Below are 16,625 nucleotides of genomic sequence, written 5' to 3'. Positions count from 1 at the left end.
AAGCAGATAAACAGATACTGTACATGCAGTTCACATGCACAATTTTTCCCTTACTCCACTGTTTTCACTGTGGTTACATATTTTATCTCACTGGTCCGAAGAAAAACAAACTGATGCAGTAAAGCAGATAAACAAACACATGACCTTAACTATCTCACTGCGGTGACAGATTGGATCTCAGTGGTGTAGAGGAACCATATACAGTTAAGCAGATAAACACACACTCACACACCCTGGAGCTACACTAGAATTTTTTTTTACTTCATCAAAGCTCTCGGTTAAACTCAGTACATTAAAATATTAAATTTAAAAAGCAATAAAACTACCCTGATTTTTTATAATAAAGTAAAAAAGACTATTCTAAATTTAGTCTCCCAGGTCTGAACCACATGCCGCTCACATACTCACTTTCCCCTAACTTTATTTTCTCACTGCCAATATATATATACAATTAACCTCTAAAAGTGACCTTTTCTGCAGACTTAAAGACTTAAAGAAAATTACAATATAAATTCAAAAACAGCAGGTAAAACTTCCCAACAGCATAAAAAAATCAAACAATAATAGGAGATAAAACTCAAGACCCATTGGTTATATATTGTTATATGTTCTATTCTAAGTGTGTTTTGTCGTTACGCTCCTGTACACCAATTTGACTGATGATTAAAAAAAACAATAAGTGGTAATTAAATCAAACATCAAAGAAGCAAAACATTTATTTGTTTCTAGACACAAATCAATAATAAACACTGTAATAACAAAAATATATATTAAACAAAACAATGTATTACAAAATATTGCGTGAAATAGCTCTACAAAATCAAGTATTTTGGTAAAAAAAAAAAAATAACATGCAAACATAAGTGTCACAAATAATTATACCCAGTGGATAAGCTGAGAAAACATTAAGATAAAAGCTGACAAGAGCTAAGACCAGTGCTAAGGGAGAGTTATCATGTGCGCTGGTTAAATACCACACATCTTATTTTTACTGCCATTCTAACAACAGTAGCTGCTCAAATCAGACTGACTGATGCTCAGTGTTGAGCTCTGACTGAGTTTGCTGAGTTTGAGCTCTGAGCTTCTCTTTACAGACCAGAACACACAGCAGAGGGTCTGAGATAACTCTCAGACTCACCAGAAAAGCAGACATTGTGTTAAATGAGGGCCACACATGGTACAACTCTGGGTTTATTTGTAGTGAAATGATAAACACAACTATTGCTTGTATAGTGAAGACACCGAGTGTAAGAGTAGCTACAATCAGCACTGCAGCAGGGTCACGGTTAGGAGGAGGGGATTTACAGGTCAGCGTGCATGTGACTGCTAAAATACACAACGGCAAAATACACACGACTAGATTTAATAACCATCCGTATGTTCGTACAGCTTGGCATCCAGAAACAATCAGACACAGAACGATGCACAGGATGATGGAGCAGGGTGCAGAACAAAAAAAATCTGAGAGGTTTTTGTGTTTATAAGAGAGAATGCTTTCTAGTGCCACCAGCTGGTGTAGATACATACCATCAATTTTAAATATACTCAAAAAAAAAGCAAACATTCAGTGTATAATACATATACATGTAATTTAAGAACCCATCAGACACAACTATCACAGTCAGGAGCAGCTCAAACAGGTCATTGATGAGGAGGAGGATGATGAAGGCTGAAATGTGGCCTCTGTTCTTGTGATGTTTATATATCATCCAGAGAGCCCAGACCAGAGCTGGCAGGCTGACACACAGGTCTGCGGTGAAGATGGAGACTACTGTGATGTAGTCGGTATTGTAATATAAAGTGTGTAAACTATTGTTATTTAACTTATAAAAATAAAAACTGGGGGGCCCGCTGATCATGATCTTCCAAGGTGTAAATTAGTGTGAACACATGCAGTACTGAAAGACAAAACAATGAAAAACAGTGGGTTGTTTGGAGACTTATAAATATAAATGTTGTGATGATATATGTAAATTATAACAATATTAGAGTAAGCATATAAGCTCATTGGGGAATACTTTACAATTGAAAGGAGGCTCTAATATTCTATTGCCTCAGGGTTGCTGAAGCTGGCATCCCAGCTTGTCCCATTTAGCTTGATTGCATCTGATAGAAAGGTTCCTGTGAAAGCCTTCATGACGATAAACTGAAAAAACTGGATTTGTCCCTAAAGACGATACGGTTCCAATTTGTAGCAGTCCAGGTTTCTTGTTGGCAACACTATTGCACAAAGATGGCAGTGCCTGGCTAATAGAAGCCCTTAATGACAGACCGTTTGTTGCCCCCTTTCAAAAAGTCTGTTAACCTGGCTGTAGGTGTTTTAGTGTGATAGACAGGCATGTCTATCAGTAAACAGTCTCTTACCAAGAGGTACACTACCCAAAAGTAGCCTCTGAATTCTTTTTTTTTTTTTTGAGTGTAGCAGTGGATTAAATTTTATGACCTGTTGTGGTAAGAAGATCTAATCTAATCAGGTCACACCTGTAATCATTTACATTTCCGCCTGAGAAATTTTTTTGTTAATATATTTCCACAGTTACACGCAGATACGGGGTTGGTTACTTGTGCGTCTTTTAGCCGACAGTCGGGGCTCAAAAAACAAGGTGTAAGATTTTGTTTAGCAAACTGTTGTAAAAAAAAAAATTGTTTTGCTCTAATATTTAAGGTTGTTTAGGCAACAAACGAAATGTATTGGATTCTGGCCCACTCTTATAAAGTGTTCATAAAGTGAAAATTGTAAGTACTTACTGTGAAGCCACAGATAACTTGATAAAACTGCTACAGCGCTCAGTGTACAGCACCAGTGGAACCTGCAGCACAGGGACCTATATAGAAAATACTTAAGATTAGACTTATTATTTTAACTTAGGTTAATATTTTACCTTAGATTTTTAAAACACATTTGTTTCAGTTTACTAAGGCTGATAGAAATTTAAATATGTCAACATACAATAAATTGTGCTGTTTCAATTCAATTCATTCATTTATGTTATACACAAAATGTTAATGAAGAAACAATTGATGAATGCAAAAAGTAATGCAAAAAAATGTAGACAAAAACGTTAACAATTACATTTAGTTTGACATGATGATGTCTGCTTTTGCTGACCCTGCTTTTCTTGATTAGATGTATTTGAGTGTATGATTGAAGTTCATGTGGTAATTTTTTGTGAAAAAGTTAAAGCGAGCAAACAAAGTTCAAGCTCTGTTGATTAGGCTCTGTTTGAGTGCTTTACAGTGTTTACACGGGTCTCTCTCTTAATTAGTGAACACCGGTTGTCAGTTACCGAAATCCTACAATATCTGCAAAACATTCACAAAAGTTTCTGAAACTTTGTTCAAAGTTAAAAAAAGTCTAATGCACTGAACACTGTAAAGTTTAGATTATTTACTCTTACCATAAATTGATCTGCAGGGTGACGAGTTAAGCAACCTCTGTATCTCGCTCTGTGTATCTCTCTCTCTCTCTCTCTCTCTCTCTCTCTCACTGTGTATATATCTCAGGAGAGATTAGATCATTAAGTCTGAAGGATGTAGAAATGTTAGAAATGTTTTAGCAGAAATTCCACCAGCTTTCTTTTTTGTGAGATCTGATCAGCCAAATTAATAAAACCCAACAGCAGGTTCATAGATTAATGAGCGGTTTTATTACTTGTATAAGTTAAACTCTCTGACATTAATTCCTCTCAACAGAACACGTCACACAGAAAATAAAGTGTGCGTTAGTTGGGCGGTAAAAATAGATGACGAGTTCAGATCAAGGATTTTTTCAGGTAAAGTGAGCTTCAGCAGGAGTGCATGATGTTCATTTTGGGGTGAGGAGGAGGTATTTTTTTCTCAAAAAATCGCTTTACTCTTTTGGTACAGCAGTGCCAACAGTTCAGGTAAGAGCAACAGATAATATGTTGAATATAAAGGCTACTAATAGGATAGATTTAAGAACAGTCAACAACAATCGATTTTTTTCCTATGATTTCTTATTTATAATAAGTTTTACTGATTTGTTTTTCAGTAACATTTTAGAATGTATAGTTTGATATTTTTGATATATAAGTCTGGGATGCACCGATGTGGGAATTGTGGGCCAGTGGCAATATCCAATGCTGATACGATATACACAATATTTAAAATAATACAAATTTTTGCTGTCAAGCGATTAAAACAGTTATCTAATTAATTACATTTTCTGTTATTAAAGATCTTTTAATTAATTACATTTAATTGCATTCATCATCAAAGTGTTTTAAACTGGAAATTTAACTGAATTATCTGAGTAGCAAAAATGAATAAATGCCCTGCATAGACTTAATGAACACCCTGTAATGAACATCAGTCAGTAATAGATACTGTGTATACTTTATATATCTTACAACACTAGACCACTGTAGCTGCTCCTTTATTCACCTAAACATTACTAACTTTTATAGTACTGCTTATCTCTTACAAAACTAGACCAGTTTATTACTGCCGCACCTTTATTATTTACCTAAACATTACAGCACTATTATAGAAGACACTCACATTTTTACTTTCAGGAGATTCTAAACCACTCAAATATGTCTTAAAGAGAAACTTTACTCTAATACATTTTTACATTAATAGCTGAAATATGTTGCTCTGTATTAATATAAAACAGCCCTGCTTAAATGCTTAAAATGAGATGCAAATATGAACAGAATTTAGATATTTGACCATATTTTGAACTAATGTTTACTTAGTAAAAATAAATATTACTAATTACTAAATAAAATAAATACTGAATTTTTGTTTATTATTTGAGATGGGACATTAATTGCGAGCTGGCAAAGCTAACTGTTTTCCGAGCTGAATTAATGACTGATGTTTGACAACAGATGGATGGCACTGTGTTGGTTAGATTAGTAGGTTCTGTTTGCCCCCCAAAAAAAAAAAAAAAAAAAAAAAAAAAAAAAATTTAAAAAGCACTTATTGTCCGATACCAATAAAATTCCGACATCATCGTGCATACCTATTAAATATCATTGCAGCTTTGTTCTAGCTATTATACATATTATCCTCCCTTTTTATAGTGTTTTCAGCTGCTGGTCTGGGGTTGCAGTTCACATCTCTACAGCTTTTGTCTATCTTCAGTAGTAGGTAAATTTTGTTTGAGTTTATATTAAAGATCATTATTGTTTTTATTATGTTAATAGAACGGAAAGTTACTCATCATTTCCACCCTAGGTCTTCCCGCACCATGATACACGGCCTGTTCAACTATTTTCATGGTTTTGATTCCACTAGACCTGAAGAGGGTTTGGACACGGTCAGGCTGTCTATCTTCCTTGTTTATAGTGAGTGTGTGGGACTGCCAGCTCTGGGTTGGGCTTTTCGTTTTCTACACCATCATCAAAAAAGCAAAAGCAGAACTTTGGTCTTTGTCTCTCTTCTCCTCCACAACAACATAATAGAGCTACTACTGAATCTGTTCATCATAGCGCTGCTTCTTCAGTCTGACATTTATAAACAAGTTGGTGTGATGTGCCCCATATTGACTTCTTTATGGTGGGGATCAAGAATGTGTGGTGTTCTCCTCCAGCAGATGGTCGTGTTGGAGAGAATTCTTGGTCTAAGGCATCCGTTCTGCTCTGCTCATGTATTCTTTCCTCGCTGCTCCATCATAGTTTATCTCATTGTGTTAGTTGCTTTTTTTCTGTGTGAATTTTTTGCACCACTACTACATCCACTTTTCAGTCTGTTGTCACTGGTACCAGTGTTAGCTGTGATGGTCATCTCATGGATAATCACCTGCAGAAACCCCCCTAATAAACACCACAGCTCCAACAGAACCGAGAATCAGGATTACACAGTGTTGGCTTTTGCCACGCTCACAGCGGCTCTGCATACGATTAGTATTGTTCTGTACTTTCAGCGTGTTTGGAGTCTGTGGCTGATTTGTTTGTGTCTGTTGAGTTTGAGAGTGATCACAGACGCCCCGCTGTGTGTTCTGATCTGCAGAGAGAAACACTCACAGACTCACACAGACCCCAGTACTGACCCAGCAGCTGCTCAGGCTGAACAGACAGTGTAATCTGCATGCTGAATATGTGTAGATACTCTATCTGAATTTCATCACCTGTCAAACACAGATTTAGCCAGATTCAACAGAAGCATTGTTTTTAAATTACTGGAACAGATAATACAACCAAATGTATTAATTAAATTATTTAATTATTAATGTGTATAACAAGTAAATCCCCTTTCAAAATTTAAAAACTAGTATAACACAGCGTCAGCTGGGCGTCATCTGCAGAACAATGTAGAAAATCAGTAGGCTATACATGGCATTTCAAATGGAATTGTTTACTTATTGTAGCTTGTTTGGTTTTATCCAGTGGCAACACTTCAGATCTGTTTGCTAAAACTTGTAATTACTGTTTTTTTATTATTTGCTTAATATTTCTTTTAAATCCTTTCATTTGTTTTATCTTACTTTGCTTAATTTGAACTATGTAAGACTGTTACTTCACCAGTTAATGTGGCAGTGTGTTGTATGAGCTGTATAGGTTTGTTTTCTAAAGATTTTACATTTTCTGAAGCTTTATCAGACAGATGGAAAAATGTGTTCGATGAGATTGGATTTTGTATGTGATTCTTCATGGATAAAGCAGATAAAATGTGCACATTGCTTGATGCTGAGGTTGAAAAATGTTGTAAACTATAACAGCATTTTTAGCATTTCCCTAAAAAATAACTTGTCTTTTATTATTATTTTTCTGATGAACCCTTTTAGACCCTTTTAGACCTAGAGATGTTTCAGTGTTGAAAAAATATTAATAATAATAACCATGCTGTTTTCAGTCTGCAATGCACACAAAGGAAGACTCTAATATTATAATTCAAAATATATATTAACATTAAATCCAATTAACTAAAATAAGTAACTGTTTTTTTGTGTCTAATGGATTGGAGGTCTGTGCTTAACATTTTCATTGTATATTTGATATTGACCTTTTGTTCACACACCATCACTAAACACAAAAATAAACATGAAAAAAGTGTTCTAAATTACATAATACTAGTAAAATAAGGTCTTTTAATTTGCCTCTTTGGCTTTAGTGCTGGGTTTTCTGTTTTTAGTGCAGTGGGCGGGGCTAGGTTATTGTTTTATTTGCTTATAAACCTTTTCTTAGGCTCGTTTATAGTTAATATTCTGATTAAAAACAGGTCTTAATTAGTGTTACGTGCAACAAAACATTAAGAACAAAAAAATAAGAATACATGATGTTTATTGTAATGGATGCAGGGTCTGAAAGAGTTAATTATACTATTTCTACACAGCAGGACATAATTTGTATTATTTCTCTCTGTATATGTTCTGATAGATATTCTGTGTCATATATAGAACACAGTTCTCTTAGCTGACTTTCTAATAAAGTTTTAACCAACCTGATTTGGTATGAACATTGAATGAGCTTTTTTTTGTTAGTTTTAAATATTGGAATTTTACATTTGTTTTTGTGGGGGTAGTTTTGCATTAGTTTGGCTTGCAGTTCGATTTTAAAATGAACTTACCGCTGGTCTAACTTTAAGAAGGAAAACATGTTATGTTGGTCATTTTTTTAATCAAAAGGAATTCTCCTTTATCAGTTCTTGCTGTTGGCATTAAAAATTCAACAAAAACATGTAAATGCATCCAGACCTAACCTTTACCTTCACTATGAGAATAACACTGCTACAGTACAGTAGAATAAGAGCTACAGTATAAATAGGCAATATGGCCATAAAATGGTATCACGATATTTCAGGATATTCTTGGCAATATGAAAACCCCCTTTTTTAGTTTATTGTTTATTTAGTTTATTGTGCTTCTAGTGGAGTTAATGAGATAAAACCCTCAGTCACACCTGAGAGGTGTGTGTGTGTGTGTGTGTGTGTGTAGTATTTGGGTGTGATTTGCTTTATCTTGTGTTTAGCTGTTGTTTGTTGCAGAATGTTGTAATCAGTTAACCCCCCACCCATTTTTTTCAAGGTGTGTTGCACTGTATAGATAGATAGATAGATAGATAGATAGATGGATAGATGGATAGATAGATAGATAGATAGATAGATAGATAGATAGATAGATAGATAGATAGATGACAGGATCCCATGCAGAGGATGTCTGCTATTACTGAGGATACACTGCATTAAACACCTCATCCTCTTCTCCACTAACTGAACCACAGAGTCCACTTTCCCACCCATTACTGAATGATTATAATAATGTAATGTAATGTAATAATATATAATATAATAATGTAAACATGATTTTAATATGTAATATGCAAGAAACTGGAGCTGTCTCTGGAGAGGTTAATGTCGTGCATTTGTTTGGTGGTTTGTGCTCAGTGTGGTTAATGTTATCCTCTCAGTGATCTGTTGCTTCAGAAAGTTTCCAAAATTGTTAAAGATAAAAGATAAGAATATGCCCTGCAAGCACATAAAATGATTTTGAATTTTTTTGGGCTGTATACTGTCATCAAATTGGAGAAGAATAGTAAAATATTAATTACTATTATTTGTATAAAAATAGTAAAAACATAGGACAGAAACAAGATGTGTTACTTTATGGACATATTGAAAAAAATATATAAAAAGGAAATATATATATATATATATATATATGGGTAAATATGACTGCAATAGGGATAGCTAACCCAATGTTCTCCCCAATTTAGCTGAATTAATTAATCCACTTGCATACTTTTGCAATGCCCCCATCTTTTGCAATACTCCCGACACTAGGAGGACGAGGACAAGTGAATTCCTATATTTGATGGAATAACCCTGGTTTTTAATAACAGTTTTATTTTATCTTGGCATGTTCTCCTCCCACAAGTCTTACACACTGCTTTTGGAAATCTTTACGCCACTCCTGGTGGCAAAATTCAAGCAGTTCAGTTTGGTTTGATGGCTTGTGATAATCCTTCTTCCTCTGGATTACATTCCAGAGGTTTTCAATTTGGTTAATTACTAACAAATTACTTAAAAAAAAAAATAAATAATAATATATTTCCCGCCCCTATTCTAAACCCCGCCCCCCTCTAGGATTGGCTACTAGCCAATCAATCATAGTGAGGGTAGGGGACAGACTCCAGCCAATCAGCTCGCAGGCGGGGTGTCGGTCTGAATATGGGTGCAGCTAATCGCGTTACGGCTGCGTCACCGGCGTTACGTAAGCACGCAGCCCTCGCCTCGAGCTCCAGCAGGCTAATATAAATAATGATTTATTTATGTTCAGGAGAGAAACTGCGGCGGAGCTGGAGGAACAGCAGCCCACCTGAGAGGAGCTTCAGAACGGCCCTGAGGTGAGAGCGGCCGCCTGAGAGAGGATTAAACAGAGGATTAGACCCATTCATGTTCAGAGAAACAGTAAAGCTAGTTTAAAAAGCAGCCTGAGAGCAGCGCTGTTATTAACTGATCCCCTGTACTGCTGCCTTACTGCTGCTAACTACCCTAACTAACTCATTAACCAACTGCGGGCTTTAACTCTTTAATTATTGGGTATTTTGGACAATTGTTTTGCTTAATATCTACTGAGGAGTGAATAATATCAGTGTGTCACTGTTTTTCCTATTTAAAATATATGAGTGAGTTGTTAATTGATAGGATTTCTTAGTAGTGTTAACCCTCTCAACACTGAACCAAATATGCTGCTGACCAGGACAGGCTTTTTATAATAACTTTACAGTAAATAAAGTGTAAAATATTAATAATAATAAAAGTAACGTTACCCAACCTGTAAATATATTCTCCCGTAAATCATTCATTCACATTCTCTTTCACTCCTGCTGACATATTGCGTTTTTTTTACAATATGTAGGGATATAAACTTGTCAAACACAAACTCACAAGGCTGCTGGCACATTTCCTTTCCAAGTTGTTAAATGTGGAATATGGAGCTACACCAGCATTCAGTTCCTCTCTTAACACCCTCAATTATTTTTGAAAATAAAAGGAAGTACTAGCATGTAAACTTTTTTAATCATAAGAAAGTTATTGAATTACAATTAATTAAGTGATAAAACTTTAAACACTTTAAAAAGTGTATTTTAGCTTCTACAGCTCTGTTCCAAACATTTTAACAATTGTATTGCCTAAATTAATTGTGTAGGTTTGGACCTGATTCATAGAACAAAATCTTAAAATATAGGTTATGAAACTGTTGTCATTTATGTTACAACCGGATTTTAGCTGTAAAATATTACAGTCATCTGCCCAAAATAAGAAACAAACATTAATGAGGTGCTCCTGAATTTATCTAGATTTCATTAATTACCTAGATAAATTCAGTATAAATAAATATTATACAAAACTAAAATTATTCCATTACAAACAGAAATTTGATGTTGAGTTTATCATTGTATGTAACTCATTCTTTTTTTTTACCTTTTTATTGAGAATTTAGAATTAGACTGGGGGGGGGGGGTCATTATATCAGTTAACATGCTTTTCACTACTATACTACTTTTAAAACATCTAATAAAGAAGCGGTTTAACTTTAAAAGAAAGCAGTGAAATTAGTGGAATTACATACACTGGTAGGGTTGCTATATATAAATATAATAAATTAGAATACAAATTTTAACAAGAAAATGCATACAAAAATGATATTCTTTAAATATAATGACCAAAAAAAAGCAGCTCTGTCTCAGTGTTTAAATTATCTGTTAAGAACTTCCTGAAACAATTGGAGCTCCCCATGGATCATGTGACCACCAAGAATTTAGGATATCCCCTGTCTCTATTTGCTCATTTAATGACAGGATGTAAAACAGCCAAAGTTCTTTAGTTCGCTCGCTTAACTGCAGTGTGAAACCAAAACTACTGAACACAAATAGATACAATAGATACACTGTATCTATTTCAGGTGTGAAAACGCCCCTAGGTGGTTTGGACTTTCAGACTAATTACAGGACGTTGAGGCAGGCTATCGTCATTCATTAAACAATAGAAGAAGAAAAAGAAGCAGTGTTGTACCCATACTGCTGCGTGACGCACAAGTCAGAAACAACAGATTACACTGGAGATTCCTGTAGCTTCTGTAACTGTAGATTAATTTATCACCTAGAAAGGCTGTGAACTATGAGACTGGTGTTTCTCATCACTGGCACTGCGTGTTTTAATCTCTTTCACAGGTGCGGGTAACGAGGGAGATGAGGGAGGGGAGGATGAAGAAGAGATGAGAAGCTAAAAGGAGGAAGAGCAAGACAACAGCGAGTCCACAGATGAAGACTACAGGCCTGAGGAGGAGGATGAGGAAGAGGAGGAAGCCTAATAACAATTCATCTCCTGTCATCACTAAGCCTGCACTGCACTTGTAAGCACTTTTCTGCACTTCTCTGCTTCAGAACAGAATATTAACAATATTATTATTAGTAGTAATAGTAGTATTTTTATTATTATTGTGCAGCAGTTCGTATTTCCTCTGGAATGTGTTTATCAAAATTCTAAGTAATAGTTAAACATACAAATGTGTCACGACTGAGGATCGTGGACTAGGCATGGACTTCCCAGTCTGGCCAATAGGAAGCTGCTGTGTTCTCCTGAAGAGCTTGAATCTGCTGTGGTCAGTGTTGCTCTTTAAAGGAGAACTCCGGTGTGAAGTGGACTTGGGTTGTAGTGAAACATGATTACGAGTACGAACTGTTGTCTAATAGCCCACCTCTTTTCACCCTTAGCATTCTCAAATACAGCGCTTTTAGCCGATGCTCTCAACAGGTTTACAATGCTGGTGATCGGGGCGTAGCATTGCTCAGGCAAAGAAATGGCTATTTTTTACACCATTAACAAACTCAAAGTAGCTTCACACTACATTGGTAGAAATCTGAGGACTCTGACATTTAAAACGAGGCTAATTTGAGTTTGTTAATGGTGTAAAAATAGCTATTTCTTTGCATGAGCAGCGCTGTGCCTCTATCATTGGGAGCTATTGGGTTGGGTGGAGGCTATTCAACAAAAGCTCTTACTCATAATGTTTCACTAAACCCCACATCCATTTCACATCAGAGTTCTCCTTAAAGAGTTGCAGGTTAATGTGAGTGTAAATAAAAAAGTATATTCTGTGTGGGCTAAAGGTATTATATAATGTTTATGGCGTAACACAAAAAAATATCGCCATTTTCTGGCAGTTGTTTTCGAAAGTTGCCTTTTTGAAGATGCAAGGTATTTTATGTATGTCTTTAAGGCTGTGCTCAGACTGCAAGCCCAAATCCCAAATTTCAATTTTTTTCTTTTATTGGATCCAAGGATTTGTATAGTCAACCAGACACCCCCTAAAATGTGATATTTGGAGTTTAGTAACTCATTTTGTAATTGAGTTTTTTCATTTTGTGAAAAATGCAGTCATATTTAAACAGATGCATCTTAGTCTGGATGCACTGGACACCCAAATCACATTTGTGTTTTTTGCATCACTCACCTAACACACACACACACACACACACACTGCATGAGTAGCTGCGGTATCTGTGTGTGCAGACACCACAGCAACCCATGCAGTTACTGCAGCTACCTGTACACAACACAGTGACCCATACAGATACCACTGCTGTGTTTCTACAGGACTTCTGACCACAAAGAACAGCAGATTCAGAAGACACAAGATGCTAAGAGAGCAATTCCAGATAGAGAGAAGAGAAGAGCAGTGAAGTCAGGTACTTATTTTAATCATTTTAACTATTTAATTATTATATTCCTGTTTGAAAAAAAGACCCAACCAAGACAAAATCTATAAGCTAAATCTACACAGAAGCTATAATACCCAAAGTGTTAACATGCTGACTAGTGATTTATTGTGATATTGATATATTGATTCATCCCATCATTTCAGTTATATTGTATCGTATTGACACGTGGTGTCAAATATGGATATTTTTATTGAATTGTAGGAGCTCTAAACTCCCTAAGACTCTCCCCCTAATCTGGCTCATTAATGTTATTGCTCCATTACTCCACATGGTGGAGCTATAGTTGTTGCTTCATTATTCCACATGGTGGAGCTATAGTTATTGCATCATTACTCCACATGGTGGAGCTATAGTTATTGCTTTATTACTCCACATGGTGGAGCTATAGTTGTTGCTTCATTACTCCACATGGTGGCGCTATAGTTGTTGCTTCATTACTCCACATGGTGGCGCTATAGTCAGGTAAACCTGCGGTGAAGAATTTTGGTTGTTAAGTTCTGTGAAATTGATACTACTTAATAAGTAAATATCTGCAATTATGGATTTAATGCTATTTTATCCTCTTTAGTAACAGATGACGTTTTATCACAAGAAAATGTTCTACGCTACTTCACAAGTAATGCAGAATCACAGTATTGTGATATTACAATACATTACCCATGATAATGATTTTATTGGAACATCAAAAATGGGGGTGCTGTAACTCAAATAATTCAAAATTTAGATGATTTTATTCCTACATTGTACATTTTTGTGAAGATGAAATTGATTGAAAAGTTGTTTGCAGTTATGCAGCCCTTACACCATAGTTTATTATTACCTTTGATTCAGCATTATCAATTATGAATTATGATTCAGCCGATTACTATGATCTGTAGAATCACAGTGTGTTCCAATTGCGTACTTATTACTTGTACTATCTAGTGTTTGGGTATGTAGTATAGATGATATGTTTCAAAGTTAGTGTATGATAGATTCTGAGTATTATACTCATCTCATCTCTGTCAGTTTTTGAGTAAATGTATACAGTGTAACAAACACACAGACCTTGCTGCAAATTCTGGTTATGACTACTCTTAGATATTTTACTATGAAACTCTTGCAATAATATTAATCTTCTATTACAGTTTTGTTTGGGCTGTGATGTATTGAGAGTCTAATATCAATATTTTTGTCTTTCACACTTTTTCAGGTCCTGAAACACCAGCCAGCGTTCTCAAAAACGAAGCTTTCTGAGCGACGCCAAAGAAGAACCACTTTCAGTTTTATTTTTAAATGGGATTTGGGTGTGAAGAACTTTTTACTCTGGTAAAGAACCTTTATGTATAGTTAAGAGAAAATTAAACGATGTGACTCTTTCTTAAAGTTACTGTGTACCTTATTTTATTTTACTGTTAAAAGTTCCTCATCTTCAAGTGCCTAACAACTTTCAGAAGATCTGATGGACCTGGTGGAGCAGTCTGAGATCTAATCATGTGGAACATCATGCTTTTGCACTTTCTGAAACCTTGCTTTTTAAGTGTGGCCTAAAAGAAACAGTTTTTTAGAAACTGTCTCGATCTCTCTATCTTTACATTCTGTTTGTAAGTTGTTGCACTTTCTGCTTGTTGGTTTCCTCGGCCGAGTCGGCGGCCGGGCGGCCGAAGTGCCGATTTTTGAGTCTTTCACTCAGAAACCTCTCCAATTCATTTTCTATGGGGAGCTCCTGAATTTCGGTTAGACTCCGCCCCCTCCTATACAAAACCGAGAGAGAGAGGGCGAGAGACTATTCCTTTGTATTGAGGGGGCTATTTCATTAAAATGGAGGTCTATGACGAAATTCGTAAAACTAATTTTTTGCTCGCTCATCTGCATATCAATTGAACCGGTCGACCAATCAGACGCCGCCAAAGCCACGGAGGCTATAAAAGACGCTCGATATCAATAGCATTATCCATCGTGGTGAATTGACGAAATAACTTATTATATAAGTTTTGAACCTGCCGCGGAGTAGAATCCTATCGCTTCCGAATAAGTACTGAAGAAAATTGTGCAAAAAAAAAATTATAAAAAAAAAAAAAAAAAAAAAAAAAAAACAAACAATTAATGTACTTATCATTTTATTATGTTTACGTATTATTCTATTATTATGTTCATACATAAGAATTTGTATCACTTGTCTTGTGTGAGAAGGGGAAAAAAAGCGCCCACACTCTGAGACTGGACCAAAAACACAGAGCTCTCACAGAGCAGAGTGTTTTTTATGGCCGTGCTGAGGCCGTGCCCCTCAGAGAGCTCTCTGTCCCAGAGACCGGCATAGGACAGAGCGCTCAGAGAGGGACAAGTCGGGGACCAGCGCTGGCTTATCCGCAAAGAACAAAACACTCACAACAGTCAGCACCCGCTCAGAGTGTTCCCTGCGGGAAACCGAGTACTTTCTGCTGGTGTTCTTTGCAAGCCAGGCTTGGTCCAAAGACTAAGCAGGGGTAAAGTTTGGTATTCCGTGTGGAATAATGCAATCCAAACACATACCCAGACCCTCGTTATTCTGCATTATACATAAACACGCTAGTTTTCTTGATAATGGTGGACTGTTTCCCCTCCACACACCTGGAGCTCCACCTACAACTCAGTGACTGACTCCACCTACTCTGCTATGACTGAGAAATCTAGGGCATGATCAGGGTCAATCAATACTAATCCACACTTACAAACAAGGTATCAGAATTATTTAGCATTTAATACATTGGGCATTAAATATCCCATGCCTACGCTACAAGCAATTATAAACAATAATACTAACCTAGCACATAATACAATCAGACATATTTAAATTTTAGCATATTTAAGCTGTAAGACAGATAAATTTGCTAAAACAAAACCCACACTGCTGCAAACTAGAGAAGAAACCATACTTACAGCCTATAAACCTTATTGAAATTTACAGGAAGCTCATCTAGTTTTTGTTGGGTTTTTGCTCAATCTGGGTCCATTTATTCAGTAGTTTTTACATTTCTGGTAACTCATCAGCAGCCTCTTCAGTAGCACAACCCATTAAAATCTCACAGATCACCTGTTCCAATACACATGGAGGAAACAGGAAACACCTGGAGACGATAACGAGGGGGCGGAGTTACACTGAAGGATAAGACAAGAAGTGAACACAGGGGAGCACATGTGCACAAGCAAAACAAGGCAGGAGGGCAGGAAAATAACACAGACTGACAGGAGAGACACAGGAACACCACTGACTGATTAAAACCCTGACAACAGTTAACAGAGTCTATTGCGTGTAAACCCCCGCTCATTAAATACACACACACACACACATATATATATATGTAAGACCAGGTGGGATTTATGGGAGTTGGAGTGCAGAACATTGAGAATGTTAATTTGATATAGATGGACTTAGGATTGTACCTGGTGGCTAAACAGCGCAATTGCAATGCTTAGAAACATATTTATTTATATATAGATTTATGCGTTAATAAAAGAAAATGTACACTGTATGTTCATACAGTGTACATTTCGCATGGAGTTTGATATACTTAGTCATTTGTCTTTTTGATTAAAGATTAAATATATATATATATATATATGTGTGTGTGTGTGTGTGTGTGCAATAGACTCTGACTGTTAACTGTTGTTAGGGTTTTAATCTGTCAGTGGTGTTCCTGTGTCTCTCCTGTCAGTCTGTGTTATTTTCCTGCCCTCCTGCCTTGTTTTGCTTGTGCACATGTGCTCCCCAGTGTTCACTTCTTGTCTTGTCCTTCAGTGCAACTCCGCCCCCTCGTTATCGTCTCCAGGTGTTTCCTGTTTCCTCCATGTGTATTGGAACAGGTTATCTGTGAGATTTCAATGGGCTGTCCTACAGAAGAGGCTGCTGATGAGTTACCAGAAATGTAAAAACTACTGAAAAAATGGACCCAGATGGAGTAGAAACCTCGAAAAACT

Source organism: Astyanax mexicanus, chromosome 25 (genome assembly GCF_023375975.1).
Source record: "Astyanax mexicanus isolate ESR-SI-001 chromosome 25, AstMex3_surface, whole genome shotgun sequence".
Lineage (NCBI taxonomy): Eukaryota > Metazoa > Chordata > Actinopteri > Characiformes > Acestrorhamphidae > Astyanax > Astyanax mexicanus.
Note: the sequence above shows the minus strand (reverse complement) of the source record.